The sequence below is a fragment of the Ischnura elegans genome, chromosome 9 (assembly GCF_921293095.1).
Source record: "Ischnura elegans chromosome 9, ioIscEleg1.1, whole genome shotgun sequence".
Taxonomy (NCBI): domain Eukaryota; kingdom Metazoa; phylum Arthropoda; class Insecta; order Odonata; family Coenagrionidae; genus Ischnura; species Ischnura elegans.
In genome coordinates this window covers 76,517,140-76,540,442 of record NC_060254.1, presented here as the reverse complement: position 1 = coordinate 76,540,442, position 23,303 = coordinate 76,517,140, and the positions used below count along the sequence as shown (strand labels likewise).

The 23,303-nt window shown below is 38.6% G+C and overlaps 1 protein-coding gene and 1 non-coding gene across 2 annotated transcripts in view; one reads left to right on the top strand and one right to left on the bottom strand.

Annotated features, from left to right (window-relative positions):
- LOC124164960 (diacylglycerol kinase beta) overlaps positions 1 to 23,303 on the bottom strand; it is a 651,622-nt gene that overhangs the window by 359,441 nt on the left and 268,878 nt on the right. The gene's annotated exons all lie outside the window — the stretch shown is intronic.
- Trnat-cgu lies at positions 19,768 to 19,839 on the top strand. Its single transcript has one exon. It is a non-coding gene; the product is annotated as a tRNA-Thr (tRNA).

Below are 23,303 nucleotides of genomic sequence, written 5' to 3'. Positions count from 1 at the left end.
TTCATACTTTATGTCTTAATGATCGCCGGATTCCATCGGAGGTAAATTTTCTTTCGAGTTAATTATATTTTGCTAAAATTCTTCTTTTACTATCCATACTCATTCATCTTTAACTATTTTTTTCATTTATAAACGTACGAGTCGTTTCGCTGGTGATTGATATTGCATACGTATCTTGGTTATGAATATTAATCACGGTTTATCGGGGATTATGAATGAGTCATATTTCATGAATTTAAAACCGCGAGAATCATCGAGCCTTTTTCGGAATTCTTCAATATTCATTACTTTCTTCTTCTTTTTTTTCAAAACATACGATTACATTAATATGCATGTGGAAAGGTCCTGGAATTGGGGTTTCGTGCCGGGAATTAGTTTTATAAATGCTGATTTCGTAAATCATTTAAGTAAATATTGGTGAATCTACAGGCCTAGTGGTCTAACATAGTTTCCACTCGTTACCGCCTTTTTGTTTGTGATAATAGGTATTCGTTTGTGTGCAGTGATTAATCATGAATGTTTGAGAGCTGCGTAAAAACCCTGGCGCGTAAGTCATAGATACTGGATTACATGAATTTACCACTGAAACTACAATTTGATCATGCTAAGCCCTTAAGTACCCGTCGTTAGTGAACTTTTGACATTAGTTTTTACATGTGTCGTCACTGTACATTTTGATGAGATGTTATCCATGCTATATATTCAGTTTGATATTTGTTGAATTTATAGCATTTCAAATCTGTCATTCATTTTATAAAACTATTTCTATACTAATATTCCTCATATTCATACTAATTGATGAGTTGTTAATCATTTTTATGTAAAACTCATCAAGTGGTTTAATTGGTTTGTTCGTGTTGGTACAAATTGGCAATTTAAACACTTGCAATAGAATAAAGTATACTCGTAGGTGAACTAATAGATTTTTTGTATTTCCTTGTTCATCTGAAAATTGAACCCAAGGCTCTTATGGTCTAAAGCACTCTAAGGTCTAGTACACCACGCTTCCGAATGTTTTCAATGGAAGTCAAACGCACTTATGTTCGACGTGCCGTATTAGCGGCGTATAAGTTACCACGGTGTAAATTTGCTGCAGTAGAATAACATTTTCGGGATCACATAGCGGCCATGGGCGAATTTATGTTAGTTAGCTGTTTGGCGAACTGAAATCCCAGTCCAAATGTTTGCCAATCTGGAACTAATTTTCATTAACCTAAAGTCCAGAAATTGTTTGGCAATCTGAAACTTGGTGCCCATATGTTTCCTTTAAGATTTGAGCATCTGTCATTTAGGGATCAAATCCAAGGTATTCAATTTTTTTCCTTCAAAATTAATATATACCACTAATCGTCTCACTACTAGGGATCTTAAATTGACATATAAAATCCAAGTTCCTCACACTGTTTTCGTTTAAAATTATATCTTAAATATTTAATGGGTATTTAGATGGTAACGTTCCACATTTATATTCGTGGCTGAAAAATGGGCTGTTGCTCTCGACCCAAGTCATTGCAGAAGCAGGTCACGCAAGGTATTAACTCCCTTGCGCCAGTGGTCTGGGTTTTGGCTATTCGTGTGTGGTATAAGTGAGCAATGAGATAGGTGGTCGTGTCAAAAGGGCATCGCGGTGGTCCGTCTATTTCAACGTCACACGCGCGACTTCCACTGCACCGCGAAAAGGGCCCATGTGAAGCGACTCTGCATTCATTACGGCGCCTCGCGGCCTGTCAATGGAAACCGTTGCCACGGGGATTTCGTGATCCTCCGGGGTGTTGCGTATGTGTCAGGCGGGCGGTATTCGTCTGTGCTCTCCGCCGCGCGTCCCTATTCAGTAACCACTGCAGCCAGCAGATCCCCTCGAGCTAACGTTGAAACAATGCTTCATCACGAGCGGCGGGATGGAATAGCCGGAAGAGCAGGCGAAAAAGATTTCTGCCTCGCGAACAAGCTGCGCACTTGTCCATGATTTTCGGATGCATGACGCACTGAAGGTTGTTCGTTACGTCTTGACCTAAATTGCCTCATGAGCCTACAAAATTAAAACGAACTACATGCGACACCTTCGAACTCTTCATTCATTGTTATATAGGAATATCTATTATCGGCGCTAAAAAGGTAGAACGCTTGATTTTATTTATTTGTATTAAATTCTGTCGAAGCTCCATAGGGTCGTTTAATATATCGTTTTACTCATTGTTTATGCGGCTACAACAATGAATCATTAAACATCTTTTAAACGCATGTAAAAAACCTAAAATTAAACACAAAGACGAAAATCGCCGTTTTGGTAGTGTAATTTGCCAAGGCTTTTTTCATCTCTGTGGTTCCTGTGGCCTGTATTTTAAGTAAGAGGAACAATATAAACATTTCCTTGCATGAAAATATTTTCGGAAATATTTTTTTCATGTAGCCTACGTTACTTCGATATTAATGTAGTTTTCTGCACCTCGGAAATTGAAATCTACCTTTCGGCCATTTGAAAAATCAAAGGATGAGTAAAATTTAATTTTAAAAAGCAATTTTTTATGCGATGATGTTACTCTCTCTACAAAAAAATAAATGAGGTGCAACTATGTAATATTTTTCCCATGACGAGATGAAGATGACGGCCGTCTCGCCATTCTCATAGTTTTTCGCGTGTTCTTCTCCACTCTTTCTCCGTAGAAGCTGAACTTTTACGTTAAAAATATTAAGTGATTCATTGTTGTAGTCTAATAAACAATTAGCAAAACGATATATTACAGGACCCAATGGAGATTCGGCAGAATCTCTTACAAATGCTCTAAGTTAAGCTTTCTAACTTTTTAGCGTCGATAGTAGTCCTAAATTCGCTTATGAAATAAAGAAGACACTAGCGTGCTGCGCACGCTCCCAGCGGGCTTTCCCCGCTCTATTCAATGCAGGTCCACAGAGGGATAGCCGCGTTTCTAATTTTAAAATGTAGAAAAAAAGGCAGGGTCTTATGTACAAATTTAATTGGAATGTTCTCTTAAAAATTGAGGTCAGAGGACCTCTTTAAACACAACATTGGAAGTAATTACACTATCCTCTGTTAAACGCACATGATGACTCATACTTACGTATCAACAGGAGACGTGAATCTGGAATCAGCCGCATTTTGATAAAAGTTATTTAAAGAATGCGAGATATTGTTGCAAAAGAACAAATGATCAGTTTGTGCGCCGTTAACGTCAAGAATATTTACCGGTTTTGTTTTTTTTTGTTTTTTTCTTTAATTATTTAAAAACCAATTTTAGGAAACAATAGCAATATTTAGGAAGTAAGATATGCCGTCGCATGTTCTCTGATAAATTCTGTGCATTTTGGTACCTCATTTGTAGAGTTTGGTTGCGTATAAGTTGAGAAACAGGTATCTGTACAGTAGAAATAATATAGAAGATTACAATAATTATTTATTCATTCTACGGAAATCATAAGAATGGTATACCTCAGCCCTCATTATCTCTCTTTCCTAAGCTAGTTCCAATAATTCCACGATACCCTTCTCTGTATCCTTTTTTTATCTAACGTGCATAATTACCTCTTGGCCTTCTTCAGGGGAATTATCCTCATGGTTATCTATCTATTATATTTACTACGGAAGATATGCTCTTGCTCCTAACTCTACGAGTCGTATATAAATTCAAGTGCAAGGCATGTGTTTTCACAAACAACCTGCATGCTTGTTTTACATTTTTGCCGACAGAAAACGCTATGTCGTTCATTAAATGTCGACCTAAATTGCCTCCTGGGCATTTACAATACCTGTTTCCAAGAAATGTAATGAAATATACACGACACCCTCGAAATGTTCATTCTTTCACAGTACTGCAATCATAAGATTGGCATGCTTCAGCCCTCATTATCTCCCTTTCCCAAGGTAGTTAAATTATTGGAAATAAAGTAAGAAAACTTGGTAAGGTTTACTTGTGTATTTAAATGGGCACGACCCGGGTTTCGTTACGTAGTTACATCTTAAGGTGCCTGCTGTTACATGCATCTTATATTTATACATATTTGCATGCGACAGTAAGGGCATCTATCGGAAGGGTGTGGATTGGGTGAGTGAAGGGTGGGGGTAAAGCAGGGAATGGAGGGGGAGGAGGAGAAGCCTAGGTTTGGGAGGAGGGTTTTCCCTGTGTGGTATTATCAGTTATAGTTAAAGTTGCTCCACGATATCCTTTTTTGAGCCCTTCATCCGTCCCAAGTACATACTTATCTCAAACTGATTATTGACGAGTTAACTTTGTGGAAGTTCAGGGATGGTGATAATTGAAACAGCTGTAGTATTTTTCCACACTTTTTTTGCGAGAAGTGTGAAAAAATACTTCTGCTGTTTCAATTATCACATGCTTTTCTGTTGTCCTTCCGCGGAGGACTAACCCTTATAATTTTCAATGAGTTTATTTATACAAAATCAATATGTCTTAAGCCATGGCATGGTGCCCATCTCAGGTACTTCTATCCTTTACTTCGATACGCCTCTTTGTTTTTCTTCCTATCCATCAATCCGCTCTTCAGCACCAAGCACTGTCACTAGTTTCTTCCCTAGACAAGTAAAGCTGACGATTGCTTATTGTGAACTAGCCGCTGCTCTCACGTTTTTGCCTTTATGAAATTCCCATTTCATTATATCTAACGGTTAAATGGGATTTTATGTCTGCTTCCATAGGTGAGGAAATTCTATTCTGAAATCTACCAAAAACAGAAGCACATCACTGAACATATTCAAAGTGGTATGCTGATATATTATTGTTCTGGACACACTGATCTATCTCAGTAACCCCTCTGCGAAATGTTTCTAGCATTTCGTGGAGGTGCTACTGAGTCTGACGTCTTACATTTCCATTTAAACCAGTTGCAATTTTCTGTCACTGTTTTCTTCCCTAGACATATAAATCTGATGATTGCTTATTATAAATATATTGTAGCTACTGCACTTACGTTTTTGCCTTTATAATATTCCCATTGTGTTATACTTTACGCATGAATGGGATTTTATATTTGCTGCTGTAGGTGAGGAAATTCTATTCTGAAATCTACCAAAAACAGAAGCACATCACTGAACATATTCAAAGTGGTATGCTGATATATTATTGTTCTGGACACACTGATCCATCTCAGTAACTCCTCTGCGAAATGTTTCTAGCATTTCGTGGAGGTGCTACTGAGTCTGACGTCTTACATTTCCATTTAAACCAGTTGCAATTTTCTGTCACTGTTTTCTTCCCCTAGACATATAAATCTGATGATTGCTTATTATAAATATATTATAGCTACTGCACTTACGTTTTTGCCTTTATAATATTCCCATTGTGTTATACTTTACGCATGAATGGGATTTTATATTTGCTGCTGTAGGTGAGGAAATTCTTTTCTGAAATCTACCAAAAACAGAAGCACACCACTGAACATATTCAAAGTGGTACGCTGATGTATTGTTCTGGGCACACTGATCTAACTCAGTAGCTCCTCTGCGAAATGTTTCTAACATTTTGCGTAGTCGCTACTGAGTCTGACGTCTTACATTTCATATAAATCGTTGCTTATTGCATAATAAAATAACATATAAATGATTGCTCTTTATGAATATACATTCGATATGTATTAAAGCTATTGTTCTTACGTTTTTGACTTTATAAAATTCCCATTGTGTTATTCTTTACGCTTAAATGGGATTTTATGTCTGCTACCGTAGGTGAGAGTGTCTTTTCTGAAAGCAACCCAAATGTAGTGCATTTAAAAGCTAGCATCTCGTACATAATTTTACATATTCAAGGTGGTAGGCCAAAGAAGGGTGGAAATGTTTTGGTGCGTGACGTCACATTACATTAAGTAAAACACTAGCTATCATTTGCCAAGAATTCACACAATTCAAGAAATATATTGCTCAGGGTACTATACCTCAGTAGCGCCTGTACGAAATGTGTGCTGCAAGAGTTCCACAAAAAGCTGTCGCAATTTACGCTCGGAGCAAAGTTTTCGAAGCGAGACCAAGCAATGCTAAATGTCACACCTCGTTAAATATTTTTTTGCCTCCCAAAGCATCCCTCTCAGATATCTCGGCTGGGAGAGAGGGCTCCTTCTTTGTGGGGAGGTCGTATCGTCGTGCCCGCGGGACGGTCTCCGCAAAATGACTCGATCGATAAGGGGACACCCCTAAAATTTATCGCGACCCCATCCCCGTCCTGCCACGCCTTCCGGGGTGGGACTACCGCCGCGGGCGGTCCTAAACGAGGCGAAGTCCGAACGCCAGGGAACGGATGGAGTGAAAAACATCGCCAGGCCGCCCCGTGAAGAGTCGACTTCAAGGTTTAATGCAGCGGTCAGCAGCTGCCCACAAAGAGTTGCTGAGCAGCGCCTTAAAAATTAACCTTGCGGAATGCGAATATATCCGTGATTCCATTATTTTTTGCTGGATTTTATGGTATTATTATTACCCGGGTTACGCTCTATCTATCCAAGCTTCAGGCCAGGGACAGATTCAGCATCAAATTTTGGGAGGGGGGGTACATGACCTGGGTTCGGGGAGTCATGAACATCCCCTGGGGTAGTGGTGGTGGCATTTGGAAGAGGCAACTGACAGCTGAGGTCATTTGCGTCATGAGGGAAGGGTTTGGAAGAAAGGTTGGAGAGAAATCCTGCGACGGCATATGCCTGATCTTAACGAAGGGCGCCAAGGGGACCAAGGCTTAACGTCCCATTCGACGGACGGCGTGTTGCCCTTGACATGTCCTCCAAATAATACTCAAGGAGATACCGGGCAGTATTTGAAAATTCTCTGCCACCGCCGGGATTCTAACCCGAATCCACGGGATGAGAAGCTAACACTATAGCCACCACACCAACCCGATCCACTCGGGTGGGGGGGGGGGGCTTTTTACAGTAGGCAGTGCAACGCTCTCTGATAAACACAACTCAAACTTCTCTCATGTTTGGAACCTGTAGTCATGAATTTGCATATACACTACCTTTACTCCTATACAAGTGTACTAAAACTATTAAAGTGATTAATTTTTAAAATTTTGTGGGGGGAAGTGAGGCATGATCCCTATGAACCCGCCTAAATCCGCCCCTAGTTTTAGCGTTTAAGAGGACGCATCAGTGCCGCACAACCGAACTTTTTCTCGTAACAATTTGCATTAATGTAACGGAAATTTTCACTTCTATTGCATTAGAAATTTAATGAGAGGTATCAAGATTTAGCCTATTTATTTCATGCCTTTTCCTAACTAGCTTTCTCTGTTTGACTGTTTCATCGTTGGAATGTTGTAATTGATTTTTAACAATCGTCTCATTGTTGGATTGCCTTGGAATCTTCAGTACAGATGAGAAGTAGATGACAATGCATTCTTACACCTTTCTCAGGCCTTCAAAAGGCACTGTGAGCCACAATTTTTGACCGTTCATATTTGAAGTAATCTCTCAGCTTACAATTTATTTTTGATTAGAAGCGATTTTTAACGTACAAGGGACATTTCCGTGATTGATTGCAAGCATTAATGGTTTCATCCTTCGATATTTCAGCTGGTGTCATCCGATTCAGCTTTTAAGGCGTCTCCCTTGTGACCAGAAGCTAAAAATCTTCGAATCCTGGAATCATACGTTGTGTTCTTTATAGTTTTAATTTTGTTTACAAGTTGATTAAACGCATCTTGCATCGTTTTAGGCTTTGCTATGTCATACTTTACATTAGGAATGTTTTGGTTGCCTTATCATCCCCACTTTTATGAAATGTATTTATGAAAATGACATTATATTGGATGCAGAAAATCAACTTCAAATTCACAATCATATCCTAATGAAATAGAAGAAATTAAATAGATAAAGGAACACCCATTTTCCCAAAACAGTATGAAATGCACTAAGTAGTAATATAAATAAGCTTTTTATATTCGATATAATATTTCCTAGAGCTTAGGTCAATAAATAAATAAATATAAAATAAATGTATGTTCAACGTTAAGAGCCCTGATGATGATTTAAAAATAAATCGAAACGTTGGCTGAAACTTGTTTAAAAATTGACCTAAACTCCAGGAAATATTATATCGTATATTAAACAAGGTCAAGGAAAGGAAAAAAAAATAATAAGCTTTTCATCACTCAAAGAATAAAGAGTTGGTGACGGCCCTCACTCCTTACTCAGGCTCCTCTACTCTCTCTCGTAATCATTAGTTTTTTGGAAAAAAGCGTGTTTTTCATCTCTTTTTTAAGTCTTTCATTTCATAGCATTTTCCATTTCTAAGTCCAATGCTGGTCTCGGCTTTTTGTTTATAAGCGGCTTCGTCTCACTCTCTTCTATGAGAGAGAGGTCGATCTAGTGATCATATCACTTTGAACTTTAGCTACTGTCCTTACTAGCCTACGTTATTTTTCAAGTATTCCCTTTGCAGGATGGAGAGCGAGGTCGAAAGTGTCAGATCCAGGTGCTCGAGGAATTTTGACGGCCTCTAGATCTGAAAGGCTATGGCTATTCAGTATCCGTCGTACACTGGTGCCAACGACAGTGTTAGGGCGATTTCCCTCGTGGATATTGAGCTGCCGCCATGAAGTTTCCTTTATTTTATAAAGGCCGAGGCATTGTACAGCCCTTGCGGTTATTTAAATCTTTTACCTTTTCTAAACTCGAATAGAAATATTTCCGTGATCCCTTCAAATTCCTTTCACGCGTGAATGCGTCAAACTGTCACTATCACGCCTCAAATGTTTCTAATGCTACATTCCTAAAGAAAGAAGTATTCAGCGTTGCTCTTTAGACGGTTTTGGGATTCGTTAAGTTTATTTTCCAAAATCCTGTTTTTGCTGGGGAATGAGTGGCAGCAGCAGGATAATGTTTATCATTTCCGATGCCTGATGAATACGTATTTCGTGAACCTTCTATCAATTTGAATACCCCTAGCTATTCGCCGCCATGGGCATTATCCCTTCCTTGACTAAGCTGGGATAGGAATAGCTAGTAGGGGTCGGCTCTGAGCCGCACGATTTCCCAGGTCTACGAGGGCCCAGGGGCTGTACCTCTATAATACATTTGTGTTGACCGTCCCATGCACCTGAGTACCTAGTGATCGAGTGTTCTTTGAATTCAAAATGCTGACTTCTGGGTTGCGTTGTTCTTTGTGCTTATAAAATTTTGAGACATTTTTTGGTGTTGAAAGAGTGTTAGCTTTAAATGCAGAAAATAACACAGTTGCGGACATGTTTGTGTAGTTTTGAGTTGAACTGAAGTTACTCTTATTTTAAATTATAGACTGAAATGTGTCGTTTGGATGCTCACGTTAATTTTTATTTCACTTTTTTAAGAGAGGACTTTGCCTTTTGGGGCAAAAACTGGCTGAAGCACTCGACCGGAAATCGAGAGAAATCCCGGTCAAGACGAATATTTTTTTGAATTTGTGCATTGGGGGTGACTCCGTTAAGTTTTGACTGTGGTTATTCCCGGTATACTTTAATTTGACGAAAATGATGGCACGAAAATTCAACTGACACGACGTTTACCCGGAATATGGACGTTAGTCGTGTGTAGTTTTATTTCACCATTTTGCTTTTCCTGGGTCTTGTTACAGTTTGCGCCAGGCTTAGATTGCTCGAGCAATTGAGAATGGATATCTTTAAGATCGACACGGAGACCATAATATTATAGCCCCACTATATTCTCAGGTCAGACAGAAGAGGTAAATTAAGAGAGATATTTTGTCTAACGGATAGATATGCGAATTCCTTTTTCCCCCGAACCATAAATGACTTTTAAAAATGCCAGTCGTACTTTCGTTAGAGCATTTCATTTTTATGTGCAAATGGCTGGTGTCCTAATACCCCCTGCCACTCGCCTTTTAGGCGGCTTGCGGGGTAATATGAATACTCAAACGTAGATAACATTGAGTCAGTGGTGTAGTCACAGGGAGGGTGTTTTCCGGATTACAACCCCCCATCCAGCCTTTCAAAGAGGCGACAAAAACTAGTAAGATGGCTTCGATAAATAAATTTCAACAAATATTCGTACACAAATCCTGTTTTTGAGCCCAACAAATCACGTTTTCAGCTTCAAAAATTCCTATAAAATCCCCTATCCAATGGGTGTTAATCCATACACCCCGGAAGGGCCCCGAAATCTCCGGTAAAATCCCCCCCAAATTCAAAATCCTGGCTACACCACTGCCTTGAGTACAACTGTTGGCGGTTAGTAAGTTTTGGTATTCCGCACAAGCTGTCTCTATAGAGCGTGTTTGTGTTCAGCCTGCCCATGGGAAGAGAAGACTGCTCCCAGACTCGGATCGCCTTCTCCATCTTCTTGCTTCTCTTCCCCCAGCTTCGCTTCCCTCGATGATTGATGTCTCTGGAGTCGGATGCGGGGGAGGAAGAGAATGGCGGTGAGCCATAAGGGAAAAGCGGGGGAAGCGGGATGGCTTGGTTCGGAGAGAATACAAAGAATAGATCGGGGAGCGGAGCGGTTAACCTATCGTGAGAGGATGTGAAAAATTTTCTCTTTCAAGAAAGCGAGTCGCGGAGATGCTGTTTAGTCTTCTCTCCGAAAATGGATTGGAAGCGGATGAACTAGTATGCCTCTCATCTTTAACAAAATATTTTTTCGTCTAGTCGACCAGGAAGAGTAGTGAAAGTGCTTTGCCTACTGTAAGCAACGCTGTCGTTACATCATATCTTGACACCCAAGCTAAATTGTTTTCAAAATATGTATTGAACAAGCCGTAAACAATAGGATAGGAACAATGGGATACTTTATTTAGGAATTGAAGCAATAAAACTTGGTATTATTTACAGAAAGTGGAACAAAATAAACCTAAGCCAATTGTTTTCATAATCTTAGGGCAAATAGGTATTGAACAAGCTGTAAACAATAGGATAGGTTATGTACTTGATTCAGGAAGTGAAACAATAAAATTTGCCATGATGTGCAGGAAGTGAAATAAAATAAGCCTATGCAAATTTTATTCAAAATCTTAAGAGAAATTAATATCGAACAAGCTTAAAGCAATAAGATAGATCTGGTACTTCATTCAGGGAGTGAAACATAATAACATTTGGCACAATATGCAGGAATTGAAGCAAAATAAAATTGACATTTACTTCATAAAATTTGGTATTAAATACCCAAATGTAGCTTATGATAATTGTTAAAGATGTGGAACCTTATTATTTACGCGTTGGTAACGCAAATTTTAAAACCTCATAAAGATCATACGACTTATCTGCGCGTGCACTTGAAATTCAGCGAGTGCGCGGGCCAAAAAAAGGTGAATTCGAAAATCAGCATCGCTCCGGTTGTAAGTTATCCATTATTTTACGTTTGCTTACGACTTTATGTTTTATGAAGATAAAGAATGGCAGAACACGTTAGAATTCACAAAATGCCCATTGGACTGGAATAAAGGAATAGTAATGGTGCTGTGTAAAATATTCTGTACTTTTTACCGTTACCTTAATGCCATTTCCGTTATGCAAAACCTCATGGAAAAATGAGAATTTGTTTCCGCCGCGTAAGTGAGAGTATTTTTTTATCGACCCAAAAGTGTTGCAAATTATTTAACATGTTTATTTTGGCTCGTTTTTAAAAGGCTCTCTTTGAACTGAAATCCCCTATAGAGACTGTCTCTGCAAGCTTTGGCGCCATACAATTTCAGCAGCCTAATATATTCTCGTAAAAAAAGACAAAGATATTTTCGTTACCACAAATGGGATACGTTTTCGTTTATAATGGCATCATAATCCCGCAAAAAAAACATATGTAACGTCGTGCCTAGTCCAACTCCATTTTTATTTATTTAACTAACTTCGTTTACTTAAATTCGATCGCTATTTGGGTTTTTGACTGCATTATTTTATATGTATTTATGTATTATTTTTGCTAGGATGATGTTTTAGTTTGCTTATTGTTTGTTTAAAAGAACGATGTTATGTGCTCTTGATGAAAAGAAGGGATTGTGGAAAAGAAAGTTTAGGAGAGAAGGCGTGTAAAAAAGAGGGCCAATGCAAAATTGAGATTTCAAGGAAGTTTATTTTATTTGAGGGATCGCGACGTCACAAATGCTTGTATTTGACTCTTTAACCTAATGCCGGAAAGTTAGAATTTGTTTTCGATGCAAGGCGATTTCGTCCTAAAAGCAACTCAGATTTGAAGCTGACACGACTTTATCACAGCCTTCGTTTACTTGGGAATTTCCTTGAAAGACACTGTTCCCTTGAATCACTAAGGAAAACCTTGTTGTATCATATAATAATCGCCCCGCGCCAGCGAAAAGCTTCACCGTTTTATGTAAGCGGGAAATGCAAATCCTCCTTCGATGCACTTTCGGGTTCAGGTCGGCGTAATCTGATGCATCATTCCCCTATGCCTCCTGTCGCCCTCTCATGGGGATAGAGGGAACTGACGGGAGACGAGACTCTTTGAGGGGTGGATTTGGGATTTTAAATGTTAGAATCTTTTTAGTATACTTTACTCTTTAGTCCTTTCACTCGAATAACTAATACGGCAGATGAGGTAGAACACAACAAAAGAATTAACCGAGTCGTTTCCATGCAATAAAACAGCTGAACTGGACTATTTATTGTTAAAACAAAAGAAAAATCACATCACTTAACAAATGAATCACGAATTGCGCCTGTCAACAGCTGAATATCGCATGAATGTAATAATAACGTTTAAAATCTCACGACGAATAAGAAATAACCCCAAAAAATGACGCCTTAGGGTCGAAACGCGTCGTGCCCAATAAAAAGTTATAATTCACAAAGATTGTATATCTTCATTCAGCATGAATTTTCTCTAAGTGAAAGCAAAATTGGTAGATTTAAAGAAAGAGGTGTATTTCAAATTATTATTTTATTATTCACTACAGCGTCATTGTTGGAATCAGTTTTAGAGTTAAGGTTGAATAATACTTCAAGTATAAAATCTAGAGAAATGTTGTAACCTGTTATATTCCCACCATCATCAATGTAATTCAGAACCAATTATGCTACTATCGACTTCTTTTAGATGACGGTGGAGTAGAAGTGGAACAAACCCCATCATCAGAGCTACACAATACACTAAAATTACTCAAGACAAAATATTCAATGTATCAATTTATCTCTTGGCAACAATTTATGTATGTAATTCATTTTTTGAATGAATTCCCTAGTGCTTGATGTGATGGTGAAATACCTGGATTTTATTCTTATTATAGCCGAGAAGATTTTCGTCATTGATGGGGTGTTAATCCGTGGTCTCCTTGGTGTCTTTTGTTTAGGATAGATTATTCTGACACCGGGTTTCTCTCCGCCCTACTTTCCCTACACCTCTCAAATGGCGAAAATTCCCTTACCTGTTGGTCGCCTCCTCCAAACACATATGGCATATTAAGTACACCACTTGGATTAATCTTTGTGATACCCCTGTTTCCATATGTAGCTCCCTGGCTGTGCCACTGGATGGAAGGGAGTTTAGGTTCGTCTTGGGAGCCGTCAAATCCGCCCCCACCCTTCCTTATCCTCGTCTCCCAGGAGACGCTGCGACGTCGCCAAGGGAGAGAGGAATCCATTTAATCAATCGTCCAAACAAAGTCAGAGACCGCAGCGCAGAAAAACAGAGCAGTGGTTCTACTAAGGTCGCCAGTGGTCTTCTAGTTCTAAAGCTCACCTTCTTCTCATGACTTGCCATTTTATGCATAAATTTCAGCCCACCTTGCATTGATGGGGAAGTACAGGCCCCAGAGGACTGGGAGACTTATAATTAACGATTAGTAAAGTTTTCCTTGACTTTTTGTGTATTTACCCTCACCTGTATTTTAATTCAATTCAGTTATTATTCTGGGTCTTACTGGACCGTGATTTATTTTACAATGACACCAAAATTCAGTAGAATCAATAAATAAAGGTACAAAAAACCACGACAAAAAGACTCAAATAGTTCTAATACTAGGAAAAAAGGAAAAAAGATATGTACCTATGCAATCACATACACACACTTGCATCCCGAATGTCATCCTCACATATGAAATGCATTAGAAAAAGTCCCACTTCTTATTCAAACAATAAAAAATTTCAGACGTATCATTTTCTTAAAATAGTGCAAAATTAGGGAAAATCCCTCGGAAAGTTTTAGCATAGTACCTCAAAGAAATCGGTTGGCGTTCAAAGGGTTAAACTTATAGGCTCAAAATGTAAGACATCCGTGCCTGTGTCTTGCCTTGGTGAACACGTGCCGAACAGTGAGGGAGTGTATGGGGATGGGAGGGTGGGGGATGCTGAGGTCGAGTTTTGTGTCTGCTGAAAGTGTTGTAGGGAGAAGAGTGGGGGGGGGGGGGGGGGGGGGCAGAAAAAAAGTGTGACATCTCTTAGCTCCTCGACGGGAATCTGCGAGACACATTTTCCCATCTCCCAGAGAGGAAGGCGTTTGAGTGCAGGAAATAACGGGAAAAAGGCGTAAGTGGTACTTTCGAGGTTGTTGGAATAGTTTGAAAGGAAAGTTTTTTTTACCACGGAATGTCAGTATTAGTTAGCATTAAAACTTTGCCCTTATTTTGTACCTATCTGAGTAAATATATACAATAGTGATCGAGGTAGCGGTTCAGTAATCAAAATGTGGGGTCTCCATTGAAATCCAAACTTTATTTTTATAATGGAAAATACCATTAGGTATTGAGCGGAATGGGTAATGAATAAACACAAAATATACCCTGCTCATAAAAGATAAAATGATATTACAATTAATCCCGAAAGTTGAAAATCATAGTACTAAATTTTCTTCCAATCTTATTAATTTAATGTCTTTAATAATCCAGAGTACATAATAAATACAATGCCAAAAAGGCTAGATAACAAAAAAATTACATTTTCATGATAATAACAAAGTCCATAAAAATGTTTGCGTGGGCATAGCTCAGTAAGAACCCTAGGAGTTTCGATAAAAGCAGAGTACTTTGCAATATACCATAATATACGGTTTGATTTGGATTTTTAAGAACATTATATGATTAAGATTGGACGTAAATGTGCGGCTTATAGTTGACTCAAAAAATTAATCTCTCAGCTTAGAACTTTCAGCGAGAATCATTAGTAAGAATGTGTATTCTCACCCATTTTGAGGGTAATTTTTTCATACAAGTACCTTCGCACATTTTCGTCCTGTCTTAGCTATTTAATGACCTTAATAATCTAGAGTGTTAAATAAAATGTCGATAAGGCTGGATACCTAAGAAAAAATGTTTTCATGGTAATTCCTAAGGTCATCCAAAATATATTTGCGTCGCCATAGCTCAGTACCTAAGGAGAATTAGACCTGTCTACCACCTCCTGAAGTAATGCAGACTCCTCCTGATTCACCCTGTATAAACTTGAGCTTTGGGATGCTGCTGATAGCCTTTAATGTGTTTGAGAATATAATACATTGAGTGTAGTCGTGATAAAATGGGATGATTTAGAAAGGAGACACCAACTTAGAAGTAGTAGCACAAAGGCTGAATGGAAGGCGAGTAAAAGCAAATGTGCTGGCCACACGGAGGGGAAGTGAATGAATAGAAATATTCTTTTTGCATGCAGTGAAATCCCTTGTGAAACTTCTTTTGTTTGCCGTGATAAGTTTAATGCGGTAACCGAACGGGTTGGAGAAAAATGGCCGTTTAAGGAGCAGCCACTGAATAGTTGTAAGGTTTTTAGGAATGATTAGTTATAAAATGAACCATTAAAGGATTTTATACTCTAAACTGGCATTATAATCAGGCCTTATTATTATACTAATTCAATGTCCTTAATAATCCAAAGTATTAAATGAAATAACGAAATGGGGGGATAACCTGGAAAAACCGTTTTCATGGAAACTGAAACGTGCATCCAAAATAATGTTTGCGTTGCCGTAACTCAGTAAGAAAGGAGTTTTGACACCGTTTTTATGGGCAAATAATGCTTAAAATTGTCTTTCCTAACACCTCCTGAAGTGCATTTTGAGCCTATAAGTTTAATATTTACCCTAGATGCTAATGTTTAACGCGTGAGCATAATGTTTTTTTTTAATTTCAGAGTAAATATAAAAGCAAACTTGGATGCTATTTCGATTTGATATACATAGGGCAAACGGGAAAAAAATAGAAATATGAGTCCTCGTATCTTGAAGCATTCCATTTAGTAATTTTTTTTTAATTTTTCTCTGCCTTATTGAAAAAATGCGAATATCGCAGATTTCTCCTGAAACATCCTGTACAAGGGGGTGGAGAACTGCGTCTCTCTTACTTCACTCCTCCACGCAGCCTCGTGTCAAAAGGCAGTACAGTCGTCGATTCGCGAGCTGGTGGTGAATTCGCACGGCTTCCAGAGGCGGCGCACAGTGGGCGGAAATCGGAAAAAGCAGGACAAAATTACAAAATGGCTTTTTTTGAGTTATAAACTTGAAACTTCGCAGGTATACTCAAAAATGATTGACATTTATTGATATGTACTTCATTTGACATAGATCCTACCCGTTACTGAGATAAAGAGGCTCAAACGTGAGCAAATTTTCATAAAAACGCCCGTCTTCAATTTTCTCTGAAAATCTTCCAAAGTAAGTGAATGGTGAAGTTGTGGGTGGATTCTTGCCGAATAAAAAACCACATAATCTGTTAGCATGGTGTTTTTTCTTTAATTTTCCGTAATCTTAAAGAATACAGCCCATAAATTCTTACCGTGCAGTAACAAAATGGCGAATACTGTTTTTCGACGAAGTTTCACATTTAGGTAGAGTTTCAAATAGGTTTTCGGCAAGGTCGCGCAGAGTAACTTATATGAGGGCATTGTTTGAAGATTTCTTGAGGTCTTTATTCAGTTTTCTTTGAAATAAGTTTGCGTCGCCGGAAATTACATTGATTTTTCGATCGCGCGGCAGGGTTCTTTTCCGCGCGTCGGGAGTTGGATTAGCCGCGCCGCGGTAAGGTTATTGAAGCTGTACGGGTTTTAACGCTCAACATTCACCGTTTTTATGTTTTGCTTCAAGACACCGATTCTCAAATGGTCTATGGTGAAGACAGTGGAGGTTTTTCATGCGATGTACTTGCACGTTTCATCGAAGTTCATTTCGTTATCTTTGGATACGATCGAAGACCATGCTTCTATTAAAAGCGTTCAAACCTCGACAAAGTGAGTTGTTTTCCTGGGACTCATACAAAAAGACCTACCAGAAAGATACCAGCTGAGACCCTTATACCTTCTTCAATCACCGATCCCTGACCCTCAGGATTCTAATTTCGAAAACGGTCGTTTTATGACACCCTGGAGTGGAGCCCTTGGCCGTCTTAACGGAGGTATTTCCATGGGAACTTCTAGATTTTTAAAAACGTGTATCATACCCTCAGTTCTACTTTGACTGCTGTATTCTTGGGCTGTATTCTTTAAGATTACGGAAAATTAAAGAAAAAACACCATGCTAACAGATTATGTGGTTTTTTATTCGGCAAGAATCCACCCATAACTTAACCATTCACTTACTTTGGAAGATTTTCAGAGAAAATTGAAGACGGGCGTTTTTATGGAAATTTGCTCACGTTTGAGCCTCTGTATCTCAGTAACGGGTAGGATCTATGTCAAATGAAGTACATATCAATAAATTTCAATCATTTTTGAGTATACCTACGAAGTTTCAAGTTTATAACTCAAAAAAGCCATTTTGTAATTTTGTCCGGCTTTTTCCGATTTCCGCCCACTGTGCGGCGGGGGGAAAATTGCCCGAAACGCTTTGCCGCCACTCCCTCGGCATGTTGTAGCCACATGGCTATGGTGGGCCGAAATAGGTGAATTAACCACGACGATTAGTTTTTTCAAACCATTATAATCGCTCATTTTCGTCCAACCTTAATTATATCAAATCCTTAAAAATAGAGAGTATTAAATAAAATGTTGAAAATGCTTGATACCCAAGAAAAACTTTTTCTAATGGTTACTGCAAAGTGCATTAAAAATGTTTGCGTTGGCATATCTCAGTAACAAAGGAGTTGCGGCCCCATGTGTATGGACGAAAAATGCTAAAAATTGCCTTCCCTGAAGTATTGCAAATTCCTCCTGAAACTCACTGCATTTAAATAAAATTTCAGAATGAGACAATTAAAACATGTAGAATTGGCTCGGTACACTGTTACCTGTGGCGTACTTTTTCACGAGGAAATCATGCGTACTTACAGATAGTATTATAAACGTTTGTCTCAGAAAATCCCATTCAATGCCAAATTCCAAAAGCTAGATACCCGGGAACAACCGTTTTCCTAGTAACTGCAAAATGTATCCACAAAATGTTTGTGTTGCCATAACTGAGGAGTTTAGACCCCATTTTTATGGGAAAAAGATGCTTAAAATTGTCTCCTACCACCTGAAGCATTACAGATTTCTCACGAAACACCCCGTATAAGGTGATGGAGAACTGAGTCTCTCTCACCTCCTCTCTCCTAGACACAGCCCTTTCTTCGCGTCAAAAGACGCCCTGTACAGTACAGTCGTCGATTCGCGAGCTGACGGTGTATTCGCACGGCTTCCAGAAGCGGCGGGGGAAAATTGGCCGAAACACTTTGTCGCCACTCCCTCGGCTTGCTGAGCGAAGGAATGGTGAAGTGACTGAAAGGGAAGGAAAGCTTTCGCAGTAATCCGACGCGACGTCGAAATGACTCGGCTTCGAATGAATGTGAGTGCTCTCCGGTGACGGGGAATTGGGTAAACTGGAAGATCACGGGGTAGGTGGTGCAGGGAAATATAGGGGAGACATTGAGGAGGGAAGAGAAGGCGTTTCAGCTTCAAATGAGGAGGAGGTATGTTGGTTTTCGCAGGATTGAAACGGTGAAGCTATACAAGGTGCATTTAGAGTACTCCTAAAAGCGACTCGACTGGACGCGTAACATCGAGATGGTATGGGAAATAATCTTAACCTGCCAGAAAGTTGCCAAATTGTTTAAATTTATATAGGTAAAGTTTCAACTCAATATGAAAACTCAATACATTCCTCACTGTGGGTAAAAGAAGGAACAAATGAAGAGTTTTTGAAAAAAAAATTGTTTTCCCCACATGGAACGAAAACCATATGGCTTATAAACGTAAATGCTGTCATAAAACTGGATATTCTGTTGTATTTAAGTTTTGTCCTTTGCTTACTCTTGGTAAAAATGAGAGGTTTGGCTTCATTGTAATGCATGTGAGTGCTCTCCGGTGGCGGGGAATCGGGTAAAGTGGAAGATCACGGGGTAGGTGGTGCAGGGATATAGAGGCGACATTGAGGAGAGAAAAAGGGTGCCCTAGCTTCAAATTGGGAGATGAAATACTACGTTGGTTGTCGCAGGACTGAAGGAGTGGAACAAAACAAGCTGCATTTAGAGCACTCTTAAAAGGTTCGGTCGTCTAGATGCGCATAATATAGCGGGAACTGTGAAAAGAACGGGGTGAGCGGGCAAAATGATCAAGCAAGCCGTTTCCGCGTCGAAATGGAATTTTTTGCCGAATTGGGAGATTTGCCTCGACGCGGAACATGCTTTAGGAAAAATGTCTAACGAAGAACCCGCTTTGAAGCTGAATAATCGTCTAAAATTGATTCTGACTGAATTTCACTCCAACGAGATTAAAGCAAAGAAAAAGAGTTTATACAAAGCATTGGAGGTTTCCCTCCATGAAATGAAAAACATATGGCGTAGAATCGTAAACATTATGTTGTTAATTAGGAATTTCTATTGTTATTTAGTTTTGTACTTAGCTGATTCTTGATAAAATTGATGGGTTTGGCTCTTTTTAGAAAGTTTCAGGCAAATTCACCAATTTTAAAACAGATGCCTCTTTAGCTCAGTGGTAGAGCACTGGTCTCGTAAACCAGGGGTCGTGAGTTCAATCCTCACAGGAGGCAAATCTTTTTCTCTGCTTCGGCGGCGGGATGCAGTCCTCTTCTCACAAGGTGAAGATCGCGGGTTCGAGTCCCGCTAGGGTAGTTAATACCAGAGCATGATTGTTTGTAGTTGTCCATTGTTAATTGTCGTACTCTACTCATGAAAAGGCCATATAATGCTACTTTCGGGGTGATGAATATAAATAATGAAGTGTACCCGCCAGGACAGCTTAAAATTTTTGTGTCAAAAACATCTCCAATGTTTTTGTCACTGCTTTACAAAATTTTTTCCTTTAAATTATTTAATGCGTTTTAAAAGGTGTGCGTTTTAAAATGATTTTCCTCTCATAATTTTATAAATGTCAGTAGTCCTTTATGCTTTTAAGGTCTCAATGAATAGGAAATATTATTAACATAAATATTATTCAAGATTTTGGTCCTGATATACACCCACCATAGTGATTAGTTAGTGTCATTTAAATTTATTGTAGTCGTATGAAAATTTTACTGTTGGCAATGGAAATCGTAGGCAGAGGTGCTGAACATAAACTCCCGACTATCGGTTTTTAGGGAATACCCTTATCTGGCCCTAAAATCGTTTACTAGGCAATGCCGTATTTTTTCGCGAGGAATTCAGTACCAACAACTCCAATTTGATTTCTCCATTTAAGCTGCGCGGCGAATCAGCATCTCCTTGTTGAGTGAATGAGCTATGAGATCTCGTATGAAAGAATAAGTAAGGAATTGAATAAAGATAGCTGTCGAGGTAAGTTCATGAGATATGGTACGATTATAAAATGCAAATACACTCTTCGAATGAAAGATTTTGGGTTTTCCTAGTGGTTAAAGTTGTTTAATCCTTATCGTAAACTATCAATGATTGCACCTAAATTCCTTCTTTTACTCTTACTGGGAAATATTTTATGGGATATCAGCCTCATGTATTTCTATGCTGTGTTTTTGATCTGTTATAAGGTTTTATTAATTCCTGCGTTGTATATTCGTGTAAATGTTGATAGTAGATAAATGTTTTTGTTTTTATATTTTACATGAGTTTTGCTAGGATTTTTCGGTACCTATTTTGCATTTTGGAACTCATAACATCTCACTTCAATCATTTAATAGCATAAGTTGGCTCCGTCAACTTTAATGTATGTTTTCATTGTAAATTCAATAAATGAGATAACAGAATCCTTTCACTTTTTTATGTATTAGTTAATTTTTTATCAATTTAATGGGTAATTTTAAGCGCGTATGTAGCGGCTAGAATCCAATGAAATGCATGCATTTTGAGGCGGCATTTGTGAATTTCGTTAGTGTATTTAACAAAGACTGTTAGGCTGTATCTAATTGGTATGGCTGAAAAAGAGTTCCTACATCAAACAAGTTTTTTTTTCCTAGCGTTTCGGTCGGTGGCAGATTGCACGCAAGTTGCGTTGCGTTTTGAATGCTCAACGAAGAGTGACATTGACTTATACACGCTTGACCTCAAAGGCTCTTTGACGAATGACGAAAAATAAGGTCCGCGCGTAGCTTCAAATATGAAAAAAATCATGAATAATAAACCACTCTCATTTTCTCGCGTGCGTGTAAACGAGCCTTATATTTTGTCATCTCGTGAATTTTCACGCGACTCTTCCTCTACAAAAGGATTAATAAAAAAACCCGACGGCCATGTTTTCAGGCTAAATTATGAAAAGCCACCGTAGCTACGGCCTTTCATTTATTCCGATGGAATGTTCACCCACCTAGCGAGTAAAATTACCGTCTTTGTCCGTCGTGAAGTGCAGATATAGATGTTAAAAAATCTGTCATGATTTCACTCTGATTAAAAACTGTAGAAAGACATTAGAGTCACCGGATTTGGCTTTACGATCGCTTCTCGTCCAAAATTTGTGAATTGTAACGAGAGAAACGCGTGAAGCGCAACGTACCCTCATTCAGCGATCGATCGAATAATAATAATGATTTCCATCCGCTTGTGGAAAACTCCAATTATATTCATGGAGTAAAATTTAATTTTATTTACGATGAAGAACAGTGCTGCATCAGGGATTTGTTCCCTCATCAATGGAGTAGAGGTGATTTGAGAGAATTGATACATACGACTTTTATCTCGAATAAATCATTTGATAAAATTCAGAATATGATATCACTGATGAGCAACACTTCATTCTCGGCCGGAGGAAAATTTGTCTCTCGTTGTTTTGTAGCTTTTATGATGTTACATATTAGTAATTGGTGGGGTTTTAGTTATAGCAATCAATGGAAAGCTTAGGGAACTCGGAGTTATCTCAAAGGGCTCACTTGAATATTTCAAATGAAAAATATTGTACTTCGTAATTATACTTCTTTTCTAAATGTATTCACTTATGAAATGAGGGCAGCAAAATTAAAGGGGGATGGAATTTGTATTTCAACAATTGAATTACTTAACTATCTGTGTGCATGGAGTCTATATTTTTTCCTCTTATCCCGTGGATTCTCTTTATTTACTATTCCTAGCTCCTGTATTCCTCTTATATGTCCCATATAGTTACTCTCTCTAAAATATAATGATACGTGTTATTAACGTGAATATGGGATTTTCAATAATTGTATAAAGAAGTTACCTCACTTCGTAAGGGATGAGTGTATGTCGCCAGCCTTTTCGGACCTTATTCACATCATGTTTTTCGGCTTATTTCTAAACGATGGGGATGGCAACTTTTGAAATATTCACCAGCGACAGCGACGCTATCGTGTCCAACATCAAGGCTTTTCTAAATCCTTCGGGACTCTCTGGAAATACGTTAGGGAAAAAGGTAGCGGATGAAGGATGAGGGGTAGTTATGAAAATAAATTCCAGGAATTTATAATTATCTCTACTGTTTTTGCTAAATTACATTTAATATATTTCGACTAGCATTTGCGAGATTAAAATGTGTTTTTTTTTAATCCCGAAGAACTCTTAATGAAATTGTTTCGTGTCATTTCTTTGATTAAAACATTCTTTGGTCTCGTATGCCGACTGCTTCGAGGAAAGATACTGTTGCTGTTGTTTACGAAGCCAGCGTTGTCCAGGAAATAATTACCCGCATGCTTCCTCTGTAATGCAATTTATATGCTTTGCAGTGCGGCGGAATGTGGATGACCCTGGTCCATAGTAGAACTAACGGTACCATGCGGTCTATACCTGCGTACGTAGTCACGATAAGTATCAAGCGGATTTAATTGCAGTAGCGAGGCTCTGATCTTATTATTTACTCATTAAATTAGAAAATTGTGACTTAGGTGTTCGTATCATTCTATATCAAAAGGTACTCGCTCAGTTATTCAACCCCATAGTTTGATTCGGATAGGTGAGGCTAGAGCTCCCTCTAGACGTGCAAGCCTTACCCACAGACTCGTTTGCCGCGGGCGTATGATATCACGTATTTAGAGTAGTGGCCAGAACATTATCATTACATTTAACTGATTATCTGCTCATAATTAGCTGACAAGTA